The sequence below is a fragment of the Microtus pennsylvanicus genome, chromosome X, assembly GCF_037038515.1.
Source record: "Microtus pennsylvanicus isolate mMicPen1 chromosome X, mMicPen1.hap1, whole genome shotgun sequence".
NCBI classification, from domain to species: Eukaryota; Metazoa; Chordata; class Mammalia; order Rodentia; family Cricetidae; genus Microtus; species Microtus pennsylvanicus.
This window is the reverse complement of record NC_134601.1, coordinates 122,015,010-122,030,677: the sequence shown is the minus strand read 5'-3', so window position 1 is coordinate 122,030,677 and position 15,668 is coordinate 122,015,010. Positions and strand designations below refer to the sequence as shown.

Below are 15,668 nucleotides of genomic sequence, written 5' to 3'. Positions count from 1 at the left end.
GATGTGAAGTTTAGCTGACGGAACTAGTGACAGAAGGGTTGGTCTTCAAGCCCATGAACACACACACACGACTAAAAAATAATAGGCCTGGGAGATGACTCAGTGGGTAAAGGCAAGCTGCTATCAAGCCTGATGATCTGAGTTCAATCCCCAGGACTCACAAGATGGCAAAAAAGAAGCAGCTCTCTCAAGCTGTCTTCTGAACGTTATGTGCATGCAGTGGCACGCATATCGCTACACATATATAGAAACAATAAAAAGTGTAATACAATGTTCTTAAAATGAAAATAAAAAATGTTTAAAAATATAACAAAACACTGGGCAGTGGTGGCACATGCCTTTAATCCCATCACTTGGGAGGCAGAAGCAGAGGCAGATAGATCTCTGAGTTGGAGGCCAGCCTGGTCTACAGAGTGAGTTCTAGGACAGACAGGACTACACAGAGAAACCCTATCTTAAAAAACAACAACAACAACAACAACAAAATACAATCACACATCCAATAATGATACTTTAGTTAATAATGGAGCACATAGGCGATTTCTTATGAAAACAAAATAATAAAACAAAAAAAAAAAAACGCCAAACCAGATAGGAAATATTTGAAATTTTGCTGTCCATATGATCTTTGTTACCACTTCTCATTTCTACCATTAATTCTAGCACAAAAGCAGATGGAAAGAGTGGCCATGGTCATGTTTCAACAAAAGTTTAGTTATTAAAACAGGTGGCTGAATCATGTGCTGTGGTACAAGCATAGGTAACAGTTGGAAGAATGCACACCCCCCCCCCCCCGTAGAGACAGAGTCTATTAAGTAGCTCTGGTTATCTTGCGACTTACTATATAGCCCAGACTGGCCTTGAACTCACAAAAATCCACCTGCCTATGTCTCCCAAATGCTGGGATTAAAGGTATGCTCCATCACGTCAAGCAAATGTGCACTTCTTATCTCTGAGAATGCTAGGTTGATGATGGTACATGTCACTTACATTTAACCATTGTTATTTAGTCTTTAAAATTGTTCTAATTGGCACAACTGACAAAATGATACTAATAAAGAATACAGCGGAAGCTTCATGTGATGGGGTACACCTGTATTCCCAGTATTTGGGAGGTTGAGGCAGGAGGATAGCAGACCCTGTCTTAAAAAGAAAAAAAAGGTTATTGCATAGATAACAATCAGATACTAGATTTATTACTGAATATCTTATTTTGATTTTGCTTGGTTGGGTTTTTGTTTTTGAGACAAAAGTCTTGCTATGTAGCCTCAAACAGACAGCAAGCATCCTGCATCTGTCTCCTCCGTCAGGGATTCTGGGTGTGCACCACTGTGCCTTGCTGGGGACCCTGCTTTTTATGTTTTTCGCCTGTCCCCACTCTCCCACAGCTGCCTGCACCTTCCCAAATTCTCCTAACCTCCCACAGGACAAACAGAATTCTGGTGTTTTGTTACTACAGTTTGGGGATGGAGATTACAATTTCACCTTTTATAGGCATCACATGGTATGGGAATGGGTACAGAACACATCGAAAAGTGAGGTTCCTGGATCAATGAGTCAGCGAATTTATGACTGTGATCCCAAGGGACTCGCCATTCCCCACTTTGTTCTAGATTCCTCGGCGGCACACCTGGGTACCTTCTGACCACATTGGTGCTAGGAGAAAGAAAAGCTGAAACACTGTTTCCTATGTTTGTCCCCAAGACTACCCTATGCACAATGATTTCATAGAAGGCTTCACAGGACCCAGCACCTTGAACTTCCAGGCAGTGTTTATTACAGCAAATGCATAAGGGCGTACCAACGGGTCCTAAGGGGCAAAGATGGCGCAGAGATGAGGAGGACCCATATGCAGACTTTCTTCTGCTCTCTCCCTCCCAGGAAAGGTGATACCTGGCATGCTTTGCCCCAGCAATGAAAACGTGTCTCCTATATAAAAGTTCTACCTAGAGAAGCCCATTTAAGAGGCAGGTTGGGCCCACAGGCATCCTCTGCCTACCCATGGCGAGGTTCCAGAATCTAGGAAGGAAAGCCAGCACTCAGCATCAACCATATCCACAACACAATTAGGCAACCTAAAGCAGCTTGACAAGGGAGTTGGTGATGAGGGGGAGAATGTCCTTGTCCTTTAGAGAATAGCTCATCACCTAAATTCTCTTATGTAAAGGAGACAGACAGACAGACACAAGTGCCCATACATGCACACACACACGCACACACGCACACACGCACACACACACACACACACACACACACACACACACACACACACATTCCCCTTTAGAGATAGCTCTGCCATGCCAAATCTTCCCTGCACTGTCTAGCAAGGTGAAGTCTTTTCAGATCAGCCAGCCAGTTAGTTTGACTGTATATCACCAAAGGCAGGAAGTGAGTGTGGCTTTGGGCAAACCATGGCTCCATGGGATCAACTCTGATTGGCCAGCTGCTTGCCTTGAACTACTTCACACCATTTGAACTGAACCGCAGCTCACTCCAGGCTGCCGCAGGGAAATGTGCCTGGCATGACAAAACTGTCTCCGAACAAAATTACTATTTATCGCTAGCTGCTGCTTGAGAGAAAGAGAGAAAATGACCCTATTCTTTCATTCTTCAGCACTACAAAGGGCCAAGAGGGAACAGGGCTAATACTGGCTTCAGGGATTTTCATGAAAGACTGTACCAGCTCAGCGAGAAAACAGGATACAGAATAGATAGCCTTCGGTTTGGAAGTAGGGGTTTAAATACACAAATTCCTGAACAGGCATTTTTCTCTTTAGAGCAAGTATTTTTCTAGGGATTCTCTATTGGTGCAGCTATTTCGAATGCCTAGTTCTCCGAAATTATCAAGGCTTAATAGACTACATGCATGGATAGAAAATGCTAGGGTTACAGGCAAGTACAACAATGCTGGGTGGTTTACATTTGTGTTGGGGATTCGAACTCCGATCCTCATGCTTGTCCACCCACTGAGCCATTTTCCTAGCCCTTGACCTGGACTTACAATGCCACTAATAAGCCTGCTCAGTTTGAGCTTTTTTAGAAGTGGAATTCTATGAAACGTTCTCTTGAGATACTCTGCTATCTTGCTGCATGTTCCAGTAGCTTATTCACTCTCAGAGCTGTGTAGAAATTCGTGACAGGACTAAACCATGGCTTATTTAGCCAGTCTCCTTCAAAAGGCATTTGGACTGTTTTACATTTACTGTTAGGAGGAAGAAGAGTTCAATGCATTCATTTTCCAAACTGCTAGTAAGAATATTCAAAATAACTAAATAGCAGTCTCACGATCAAGTACGTAAATTCTAAATATTCCCTCGATGAGTGTGGCACCCCCTCCCCCACCAGTATAACCCATGTGACCAAAGCCAAGAGCAGGTAGCTTCCCAGGAGACCGTCTCTATTTTAAAACACCCCAAAGCCAGGAGCAGCCCCCAAATCTTTATAATTACAGCACAGCCTCCAACTGAGATGGTTCTCTCAGTGCACAAGGTTAAGCCCCAATTCTAGAGCATCCTCTGTCATTATTTGATGACCTCCTCGGGGGTCATGCTTGGCTTTGGTTTCAAAGTCTAGCAAATGAAAGAATGCAACAAGATGGACACCGGGGCCCATTGTGTCTCCTGTCAGTCAAAGAACCCCATTGAACACTGGGATCCTTGTGGCGATCCCCCGTTGTTAATAGGTAATTACCATTTTCCTGCTTGCTGCCTGTCCAGTTTCTTACATATCACAATTAAACCATCATTTAGCCATCTCTGCTTATGGTGGGACAATTGTAGCTTTTGCTTGTCCCACAGATGGGCTCTCCTCCAAGTCTTTGTGGCTTCTCTGCAAACATCTTCTAATTATCTACATGCTTCTAAAAAGGAGCTCCCAATGGATTCTAATATTTTAGTCAAGTAGACCAAAGGTGATGAAGGAGAGAGAATCCAGACAATGAAGGGATCAGTCAGCCTTCCTATTCAAATTCTGGGAGGGGGGTAGCGGCAGCCAGGCTGGGCATCCCCGTCCTACTACCTAAGACTTTGCATCTCAGGAGGGCCATTAAGTTGTAAAGCTGCCTGCTCCTCCACAGTTCTTCCTTCCGATCCAGCTAGTCAGTACCCCCAGGTGAGCCCAAGGTATGAATGCAAAATATTCAAGCCTTGGGAAGACACACTTTACCAGTTTTCTTCAGACTCTCCTGCCTCCTCAGGACTCCTGCAATGACAGTTCACCCAGTCAGACGTTTAATCACATTCTAGCAAAGCCTCTTTTTACTGTGTAAGGTAGGAGATTCACGGGTTCTGGGGAGTATTGGCCAGGGCATCTATGGGAGTTGTTCATTATTCTGCCTTGCAGAAGTGAGGCAAAACAATCCAGAAAGAAGCAATAATTATTTGCTAAAATCTCTCTTGTTTATTTGTTTTTGAGAAAGGATCATACTATGTAACTTTGGCTGTCCTGGAACTCACTCTGTAGACCAGGCTGGCCTCAAACTCAGAGATCCACCTGCCTTCTACATCCTGAGGACTGGGATTAAAAGCTTGAGCCATCATGCCAAGCCAAAAGTCTTAATTTATGATTTTCTTGTTTGGTTACTATAAATATTTCATGATATGTTACCACATTGGAACACGGGCTTTTGGGAAACCTGCATCTATGTTCCTCAGCCGTGGTTATTCATATCTGGCTCTAGAATAAACTAGCTCTTACTTCCTTTGTATCTTGGTGATGGCACCATCACCCCATATAGTGCCTCTTCCTAGCTCTTGAGGAAACCCTTGGGTTTATTTTATAAGATGGGTCTGACAGCTGCATGTCATCTCCAATGGAAACAACCTAAATGCATTCTTTCAATAAGCCTTTTTTGAGCACCCACTGCACAGTAGGAGGGTGCAAGGACACCAGAGACTCGCAATACTGGGTTCCTCTGGAGTCTGTGCCTTAACGAAGCACACAGCACACAGACCAGGAAGGTGTTTTTCCTTTTGTGTGTATATGTGTGCTTGCATGTGCTGTCGGTGTACAGTATGGGCACACCATAAGAAATAGGTCAGGAATTGGAGCTGGGAACATAGCTTAGTTGGTAGAATGCTTACCTAACCATGCAGGGGACCCTAAGTTCAATTCTCAGGACCGTATAAACCAAGCATTGTGGTACATGTCTATAACCCCAGCACTGGGTGGTAGAGGCAGCAGAATCAGAAGTTCTAGGTCATCTTCAGCTACATAGCCACTTTGAGGTTAGTCTGAGGTACACAAAATCCTGCCTCAAAGAACTCAAACAAACAAAACAGTCAACCAAAACTATGTATGTATTGTGAAGGAAACCTCCTGAAAATAAACTGTGCTTGCAGCCAGGTCCATCCTAACCCCTCCCTCATCTAGGACCTGCTGGAGCTCATGAAGGGACTGGTCCTGTGGAACAACCCCTGAAGGATCTCCATGACTTGGGGTGGCCACAGGCTATCCCAGAGGAGTTCCAGTGAGGATCCAATGATGGTGGTGTACCAGAAACCAGTGTTCTTGAACCAGCCCAGTGACTCATTGCAGGGAACATTTGGTAGTCGAGCTGGTTGGACAACAGGGTGTACTACGCGACACACGGCTCCCAGTGCCACCAGGATGCACGAAGAGGTGTTGGATTGTGGGAACGATGGAGGAGTGAACAGTATTTTTTTTTGTAGCTGTTCTGTTTTATTCTTGTTTTTGTTTGTGTGTCTGCTTGCTTACTATGTTTTGTTTTGGTTTGATTTTTAAAAATTTCTTTTGTGGGGGCACTGCAGGGGTGAGGGGGAGGATATGGAAGGGACCAGTAGGTGAGCAGAATTAGGTGCATGATGTGAAATTCCCAAAGAATCAATAAAAAATTATTTTTTTTAAAGAAAGCAACTGCAGAAAGTGATTGATTAGAATTTTAGTACTGTGGAGAGGCTGGGATGGGAAACATCCAGAGACGTATTAATTACCTTATCTTCAGCTAGTTCTTATCCTCCAGAACAGCCATTCTTTGCTCACCTCTGGGTTAGAATTAATATCTGTGACTAATAGAAAACTTTTGACATCTATTATCTTAGCAAAATACTAGCTTCCACCAACAAGAATGCCATCGGACAGTATCTTGGGCCCATAGAAAACCTTCCCCCATCATGGCTATGCCCACCTCGCTGATGTGCCCACCACCGTATTTTAATGATCTATGACTTTCTTTCTTCTTTTAAAATTCTGTTTATTTAGCGTATGTACACATAAAAGAGGAATCACCCTCAGATCTCACCCAGCAGAAAACATGCACAAACCCAAGGTGTATGTGGAAGGGGGGCCCAGCCCCAAGTTAGCACCAGGAATGGTGCAATGCTGTGATCACAAGCCCATTACAAGCGGGCCGGACCGAAGTGTCAAACAGGCTGGAACCCTGCTGCTGGCCCTAAAACAAGTGAGTGCCACCGCCGAAGGTCTGTTTGATGCCCTCAAAGTAATACCGCTGCCAGCCTTGCCCCATCTGCTCTTCCTCAGGAGCAGGGATGCTCTGGCCTTCCATGCACAGCTCTGTCTCTCGGTTCTTGCCAACAAAGGTCAAGGAGATGGTAGCAAAGTGCCCCTCTAGCCATGACTTAAAACTGCTACTTCATAGCGATGTGTTTTTTAGGGACCAGATCAGTAAACTCTCCCGTGACATTGCCGTCAACCATGTGGAGCTCCTCCTAAGGCTGCAGGACCCTAGGGAAGGCCTGCACCCGCTCCTAGGTGATAAACATTCTTTAGAGCTTGTCCAGTGACATCGGGAAGATCTCTCTAAGGGAGATCTTACAAGTGAGGATTTTGAGCCAGGCAGTGGTGGCGCACGCCTTTAAGCCCAGCACTTGGGAGGCAGAGGCAGGCGGATCTCCCTGAGTTCGAGGCCAACCCGGTCTACAAGAGCTAGTCCCAGGACGGGAACCAAAAAAAAGTTATGTACAAGTGAGGATTTTGACACCAACAGGTTTGGCCTGGCTTTTTGAAGGAGCAGACTTAGCCTGGCCTACCTCAGTCTTCAGTGCTGGCCTACCGACTCTGTGTTCACTGTGGGCAAAATCATGCCCTGAGTGAACTCTGTCTTCAGTGCTGGCCTACCGACTCTGTGTTCACTGTGGGCAAAATCATGCCCTGAGTGAACTCTGTCTTCAGTGCTGGCCTACCGACTCTGCGTTCACTGTGGGCAAAATCATGCCCTGAGTGAACTCTGTCTTCAGTGCTGGCCTACCGACTCTGCGTTCACTGTGGGCAAAATCATGCCCTGAGTGAACTCTGTCTTCAGTGCTGGCCTACCGACTCTGTGTTCACTGTGGGCAAAATCATGCCCTGAGTGAACTCTGTCTTCAGTGCTGGCCTACCGACTCTGCGTTCACTGTGGGCAAAATCATGCCCTGAGTGAACTCTGTCTTCAGTGCTGGCCTACCGACTCTGCGTTCACTGTGGGCAAAATCATGCCCTGAGTGAACTCTGTCTTCAGTGCTGGCCTACCGACTCTGCGTTCACTGTGGGCAAAATCATGCCCTGAGTGAACTCTGTCTTCAGTGCTGGCCTACCGACTCTGCGTTCACTGTGGGCAAAATCATGCCCTGAGTGAACTCTGTTTTGACGGTGCTGATGGAAACCCCACTGCTTCTTTTAGACGTTTCACCCCTTCTTCCTTCATTAAGGCCATGAGATTTGTGTCAGGCTCATCTTTGGCAAGGCGCACACTAATCTCCACTTCATCCACACTGTTTTCAGGAGACAAACTGGGGACTTCCACATGTCCTTTGTATTGCACTCCTGACTTAGAGGTACCTGTCCAGTTGAGCTTGATGGTCTACTCATAAAAGAAAGTAAGTTTGCCTCACACTTGCCCTCCTCATCTACTAGAACTGCTAGGAACTGAGTTTTCAGCTTTTCTGTGGACCGATTTGAAGCATCCCTTTCTATCCAGTGCCCGTGGTTGAAGTTGGTGGGATCTGTCCACTCCTTCAAGAGCCAGTGTGGATCTCCCTCACCCCATTTGGCCATCAGCTAACTTATCCCTCACCAATACCAGTTCCCAAGCAGCTGCTGCCACAGCCTCAGGACTGCTCGGTCCCAGCTGCCCCGCAGTGCCTGGAAATTACTAGAAGCGGCAGTAGCACCTCCTGGCTTGCTTTTTCAATCTATGACTTTTTTGTTCTTTAAAACTATAAAAACTTCACGAAACTGCTTCCATGTTGGAAAATAAAAGTCGTAGTAACCTCAATTTGTGTTCCCAGGCCATGGTTACCAAAATGGCTCCAGAATAAACTATCTCTTATACCCTTTAGGAAGACAGCTGTTTTGTGTGTATGTGTGTGTGTGTGTGTGTGTGTTAATGTGAAGATGCCATAAGGAAACCTTCTGATTTGTAGGCTACTTTTTTTAAGTACCAAAAAAAAATAATTTGTTAGTGATTTTATTCATTTGGCAACTGTACTTACCTTCTATGTGTCAGAAGCCAGAAGTATACCAGAAGGCATAAAGAACTCGATTGGTCTCGTGGGACACTGACAATTCAAAAGAAGTCGAGAGGAGGGGGAGCACCATTTACTAGTGGTTTGAAAAACGTGTTTGTATGAGATGCTCATCACATCTGTGCTACAGAAATAGTACCCTGATGCTTCAGTACTCATGGACACCACACAAAACCATCTATTTCCTACTTTAGCATAAGGTAAGGATGGTTTCGTGGAGTGTCCATCTTCCCATATGAGTATCTTTTGTAGTGGCCAAGATCATTCTGTCTGCTTTCTTCTCTGAAGTTCAAAGCTACTTAGGATTACAATCCTTTTTCTGCCTCTCCTTTTTGGACCTAATGTGTCTACCTCTATCCCTACGCCCAGTCAGTCTTGTCTTCTAGGACTCCAGTAACAGCACACCTGAAATTCTCATGGGATTTCATGATGGTTTTGATGCAACTTCCCTATAATTTCTGAAAGGATACAGATTATTCTACGTCCCTCTGGCTTCCTGCTTTGCACCTTTGATAGTATACTGGTGTATGGAGATGTCTCAATAGCGTCTGTATTAATTTTTCTTAGAAACAATTCTAACAGGGCTGGAGAGCTAGCTCAGCTGTTAAGAGGGCATGCTACTCTTGTAGAGGATCCATGTTCAGTTCCTAGCAGCCACATCAGATAGCTCGTGACTGCTTGCAACTCCAGCTCTAGGGGATGCAACACCCTCCTCTGGTCTCCATAGGCACCTGTACACACACACAGACACACACGCATGCCACACACACAGATACTTCAAAATAAAATGAATAGTTCTTTAGAAAATGCAAACAGTCTCTAAAAAAATATTCATTCTAAGATTTTTCATTCACCTTTTCCAAAATACAAGAAAGACTAATGTTCAGCAGTTTTATAATTTGTAGCAACTTCTAGCTTTGGGGTATAATTTACATACATTAAATTTCACCTATTTTAAGTGTATAATTTAATGAAACTTAGTAATTATATGCAGTGTTATAATTACAATAATCAAGATACAAAACAGTTCCCTCTGTGCACGGTACCCTAGTGCCTTTCTGCAACTCACCATCTTTCCCAGATCCCTGATTTTCCCTTTCATTGATCAGTAGCATTCTATAGAATTGATATGCCATAGGAACAGTTACACTTTTTGAATCACATTTGCATAGTTTCAAGTTTGCAGGCATTATGAATTATGCTGCTATGAACATTAATGTATAAATCTTAGTGTAAACCGAATTCTATGTGCTTTTGCATCAGTCAGTGAATTCTTTCATATACTAAACCCAATTACAAATGCTTTTTCATTTCATGCTAACACCAACCCTCAGGTCTGGTAGTTTCAGCTCACCCCAAAACAGTGAAGTTGCACAACTTTATACCACAAGGAAGTGGAGGAGTTAGGATTTGAACTCCGCTGATCCACGTGGTTGTCATGGGGATCAAATGAGTTAATACATATAATGTGCTTAGAATAGCAGGCGTTCAATAAATGTCAGCTATTATAACTAAGCTCTTTCCCACACACGATCCTGCCACCCACAGAGTACTCAACGGTGTTGGAAATCAGGCTGCACAGCGGCGGAAAGAAATGGATAACGCCGCATCATTCCTTTCTTCTCTCTTTTACCGCTGTCCTTCACGCAGGTCCCAGGTTAAGAAAAAAAATCTGTGTCTCCTCACTTTGGCAACTGAGATCACAAAAGTAGTGACAACAGACATCCCTCCATGCTAACACATAAAACAAAATGATTTCACTGGGACGAGCCTCCTCGTTGGGCCAGGTGGATTTTGTACCTGGAATCTGACAAGAAAAACAAGGTGATCCTTATTCGAGTTTCCTCACCCCCATCACCAACCATTTTTTTCTTTCCTTGAATCACTTGAGTTTTGTGGATTTGAAGAACACTTCTCACAAATATTACAGAACTCTTTCTGGGAAAAGCAAAAGATGACTTTCATTTCAAATAGAAAGGAATCTGGGGTTCAGAGTTCAGGTCCATGTTTGGGGATAAATATGTAGATATGTACACACTGAGGTTATCTACAGAGTAATCTCTGTGATGGCAAAAGATTTAGTTTTAAAAAATGGTTCCTATCTGAAGCCCAGTAAGAGCAGAGTACTCTTATAAACGCTACAAAGGAGTTTGTTTAGTTTGAGGGTTTTTTGCTTGTTTTGTTTTTGAGGTAGGGACTGGATTGCGCTAGAGAAGTCAGGTTGGCCTTGAACTCAAAGACAGTCCCCTGCTTCTGCTGGGACTGAAGGCTACACCAGCAGGTCTGGCTAGTTTTGCAGTTTTAAAGAGAGCCACTTAAGAAAAGCATATCTGAAAATCCCGCAGGAAGGAATTGAAGAGTTTTTGTTCCTGGTGTGCTATCATCCACTTTTGTCCTCTCGATCTTGTCAGATAAGCATTTTTGGCAACTGTCAAGTTTTTTCCTCACTGGATATGAGACCGGTAGAATGACCAACTTCTCAACGTACGTACACCTCTCTAAGTGAAGTGGGACTTTTGCCTTGTTTCAGCTGGCTATATTTGGTGCCTGTGTTAGTCTCAGCTACTAGGGCGGCTAAGGGAGGAACATGGGACTTCAGAACTAGCCTAAACAGCATAGTGATTCCTTGTCCTAAATAAATAAATAAATATGCTTTTAGTTTAGATTTTATGTTCAAAATCACTCAGATAAATTTGAACTGACGAGGAAGAGTCTGAAGAGACGGCTCGGTGGTAAAGAGCACACACTGCTTTTGCAGAGGATCTGAATTCAGTCACCCATGTCTCCCAACCACGTATAGCTCCAGCTCCAGGGGATCTGGTACCCAGTACTGGTTTCTGCAGGCTCTGAACACAATGTGCACATATATACATGCAGGGGAAAACTCATATACATAAAACATTTTTTTTAATTTAGCTGATCGATATCTATTATTTTGGCTCTTAACTCTGGTTTTGGTGATCATGCTGAAAAATATTATAGTACTTAAAAAGTCAGTAATGAACATTGTGTTTCCAAACTCACCCTCAGGACTTTATATTATGTTTCAACAAATAAGAAAATTTTTTTTAGCCTCATGGCATTCTAATGAACTTGATAATTAAAAAAATAACCTGAACAGATTTGATTAACTGAAGTAGTATATGCAAATAGTAATACCAAAAATGAAAACATAAATAAAGGGCATATATGTAGAAAATAAGACCCCACTATAGGTTTCATACATACAAGTCCCGAAAAAACTATAGCCAAACTCTGTTTCCATTTGTTCTGACACTCTTCAAGGGAAGAAAAGTCAGTAGATTCTCCAGGAGTCCATGACTCAGAAGTGGTGACAATTATCCACAATGTTCTCAGGTTGTGTTCTCAAGTCAGTAGATGAAGCAAACTGTTATGTGGTCAAAAGCATAGTGCCTACTGGTATTGAGACGTTACAAAGCCACAGAGAAGCAGGCTGGGGTTGTAGCTCAGTAGGTACTCACTTAGCATGCATGAAGTCCTGGGCTCTGTGATTCCAGTGCTCGGGACGTACAGTCCTTAAAGCCTAAGCCTATTTTTCAAAGCATTAAATCATAACAGTAACCATTGGGCATTATAAATGATATGAAGCATTAGCAATAAATGCAAGAATAGCCAGCCCCCTATATTCATGTATAGATCCAACAAGCAGCAACTGAGCATGCGAAAAAATTCTGTCTGTAGTGAACACAGATGGAATTTTTGTTCTAGGCCTAGGGATGTAGCTCAGTTGGCAGAGTGGTTGCCTCGCATGCAAAAGATTCTGGGTTTGGTTCCTACCACCACACAAAATGCATGTAAGGGCGAATGCTTGTAGTATTAGCACTTGGGTTGGAGGTAGGATGATCAAACAGTTTAGGTTCATCCTAGGTTACACAGAGAGTTCAAGACCAGCTTGAGATATATAAAACTGTCTCAAAATAAGCAAATTGGTAAATAATAATAAAACAAGTTTTCTTATCATTATTCCCTAAACTACAGAATGAGTTTCATGGCTTTTATGCAGTAGTGTATACTATAAATGATCTAGAGAATATGGGAATATGGGCATGCATTGTTGTGCACTGTAAGTGATACAGAGAATATGGGACAGACATACATGATATATAGATATTTTCTCCCTTATGGTACAGACTGAACCCAGGGCCATATATTATTCTAGTGCCTGTGTCATAGAAATAATCTGCCTTCCCAGGGAGAAATCACTCTCTACACTTAGAAATTAATAAAGGAAAAGCTCTTCACTGAAATAAAGTGTGTGGTTAGCTGTGGCTACTGTCCAAGGAAGAGCTGGCTTTGAATAAAAGATTTCACTAACACACACACACACACACACACACACACACACACACACACGCACTTTAGGCTTATGCATGCCACATAAACTGTCATCCTTAAATGTCTTTTAGGTCCCTGGTCCAGGTTACACTTTGAACAATTTAAATAGAGACAAGAGACTGCAAGTCTAGCTGCTTGACCAGATGGAAGATTTACACAGCAAAGAGACTACCAGAATTATGGCTTTAGCACACCAGTGTTGTTCTGTTCAAATACTTGCTACCTGGGTGCATTGGCCACCTGGCAGAATTATGCTTTTCATGATATGAGGGGACTTAATGGCAGAACAGGCAGGATTAATGGTATTTGTTAACCTGCTCTGCCTTCTTGAGCTGACTGTCAGAGGGATGGTTGTCTTTAGGGATGGGCCTAATGGCTGTCAATCCCGCAGAACAAGCATTTATATAATAGTGCTTAAATAATTTCTCTTATCTCTAACAGGCCTGGTTAGCATATTTTTTATCTTTCGGGAATTTTGGCAGCTGCATTCCCTTAACTGAGTTCTACTTGACACCAATTCTATTACTTGGAGTTTCATCTATATCATCTGAACTGAATCTTAAACATCTTATATGCAGATATTAATATGCTATTTTATAAGGGTCGTGAGCATCTATGGATTTGGTCTCCAGGAGAATACTGAGACCAATACCCTGCAGTTATCAAGGGCTCACTGAACACTATAGAGTTACTGGAAAATACTCAATGAGAAAATTATGACCATCCCTTCCTAAGAGCTATCTGTTTGACTTCTGCTTTAAGAATTGGAATAATCACACAAAGCCATTGAGCCATAATGTAATCACCCTTTCCCACCCTCAACCCCACCAGTACAGGGGATCTTGCTTTGGCAGACAGCACTGATGGCCTCTGCTCTGTTCTGATGATCAAGGGGCTTGCGCATTTTCACATGCTACATAATTAATTGCACCAAAACCTTCTCCAGGGGTCATCCTTGAAAAAATATGAGCCACAAAAATTAGTTTCACATCAACATAGTTATCTCATTTCTAGGTTTAAAACAAATACTCTCTCCACGCACTACAATCATTTGAAATAAAAATGTGCCAAGCTCCATTTAAGTTGCTCAGTCCATAGGAACTATTTCCATCTCCTATAAAAATGGTAGCTCACACTGTCACAACGCAGAAATTTCGCTTGAAGACTGCAAGGATTTGGCCTCAGAGGGGGAAAGAAAAACAGGAGCTCCAATGCCACATGCAAAAGCAAGCTGGTTGTGTATATTCTGATGCCAACCAAGCTGGCCATTGTGTGCCCCTTTTCCATGCTGGCTGCTTCCCAGAGCTCATTACGACAAAGGTTGTTCTTTCTCCCTCCTCAATGAATGCGGCTTTTGAATACACTTTCTAGTTCTATTTGGTCCCAGCACCGATAGGTTATTTTAACCATGATCTCCTAATGGGAAATTCACTCACTTTATTCCCAGAGAATGAGCTGCCCTGTGACAATTATAGCAGTTTTCAAAACTACAGGATATGTGGTGTTTTTGAAAGGAAAGGGATGGAGTCCTTGGCAAAACAACAAAGAACCAATTTCCCTTTGGTCTATCCTTGTCTGTTTTAAAGCTTGCAGTGAAATGGTAAAAGCAACAGGGGAAGTACTTGGGTTGCAGTTTTGTAGGTGCTACACATAGTTTTTACTAAAATAAGCTCTGTTCCTTTGTGTGTGTGTGTGTGTGTGTGTGTGTGTGTGTGTGTGTGTGTGTACACGCACGCGCGCGCAAGTGCCATAGTGCACATGTATGTGTGTGGAGGTTAGGACAACATTGAGTGTTAGTCCTTGTCTTGTCTTCTACCTTGTTTGAGCCAGGGCCTGCAACATACACCCCAGGCTAGCTGGCTTGTGAGGCTCCGGGGATTTTTCCGACTCTACCTCTCATCTCACCACAGAGTACTGGGATTGCAGACACTGGTTACTATGATAGGTTTTATGTGGGTTATGGGGATCTGAACTCAGGTCCTCACAACGGCATAGCAACTGCTTTACCCACTAAGTCATCTCCCCAGCCCTAAGGCAATTTTTTGTGGTATCTTATTACTGCTCCGAAAACTAGTGGGCTAGGGTCATTTCTTTCTGGAAAGCAAAGCAAGGTTAGCAAAAAAGAAGAAAAACTTTCAATGGAACTAATGAAGTGATATGGAAAAGGTGGTCTATCTCTTGACTTCCCACTTTATGGCACAAAGGACCACGGGAATCAGCAAGAGACTTGACAAATGCTGGAAGAGTTGATGCTGACCTTTGAGCCGTCAGCCCATCTCCCCAAAGGCTTGCATAGTGATGGCAATAAACCAGTGAAAAAGGTCTGTGTAGGGTCTCATTTAGCAAAATGGCAGAGTAGCTGACATAGTGCCAGTTCCCTCTGGTAGAAGGCAGACAAGGGAGCGCTGCCACATTCGTGCCTTGGGCACTGTTTTGGGGGAGGCAGACACACTTCTCAAGCTAGGTGGTGCAGGCAAGGGGCTCTGAAGGGAATAATTTTGACTTTAGAATCTTCTAAAGGTTCTTTTAAAAAGCAAATTTGTTTAGTGGATGGAGGTCTCCTCCCGCCAATATACATGTGTGTGCAGGTGGAGGTCAAAAGTTTATAGATAACATTTTCTTTAATCACTCTCTACACTCCCAACCTTACTTCTAGTTCATTTGAGACAGGGTCTCACTTTGTAGTCCTGGCTAGCCTAGAGCTCATTATATAGACCAGGCTGGCCTGGAACTCAAGAGACCCATCTGCCATTGTCTGCTCAGTGCTGGGATTAAAGGCAAGCAAAACACCACCGTGTCCAGCCACCTCATTTTCTGACAGAAACTCTCACC

General features: G+C 43.4%; 1 protein-coding gene and 1 pseudogene across 2 annotated transcripts in view; both read right to left on the bottom strand.

Annotated features, from left to right (window-relative positions):
* Gpm6b (glycoprotein M6B) overlaps nt 1–15,668 on the bottom strand; it is a 152,069-nt gene that overhangs the window by 67,066 nt on the left and 69,335 nt on the right. The gene's annotated exons all lie outside the window — the stretch shown is intronic.
* On the bottom strand, nt 6,410–8,010 carry LOC142841257 (activator of 90 kDa heat shock protein ATPase homolog 1-like; annotated as a pseudogene).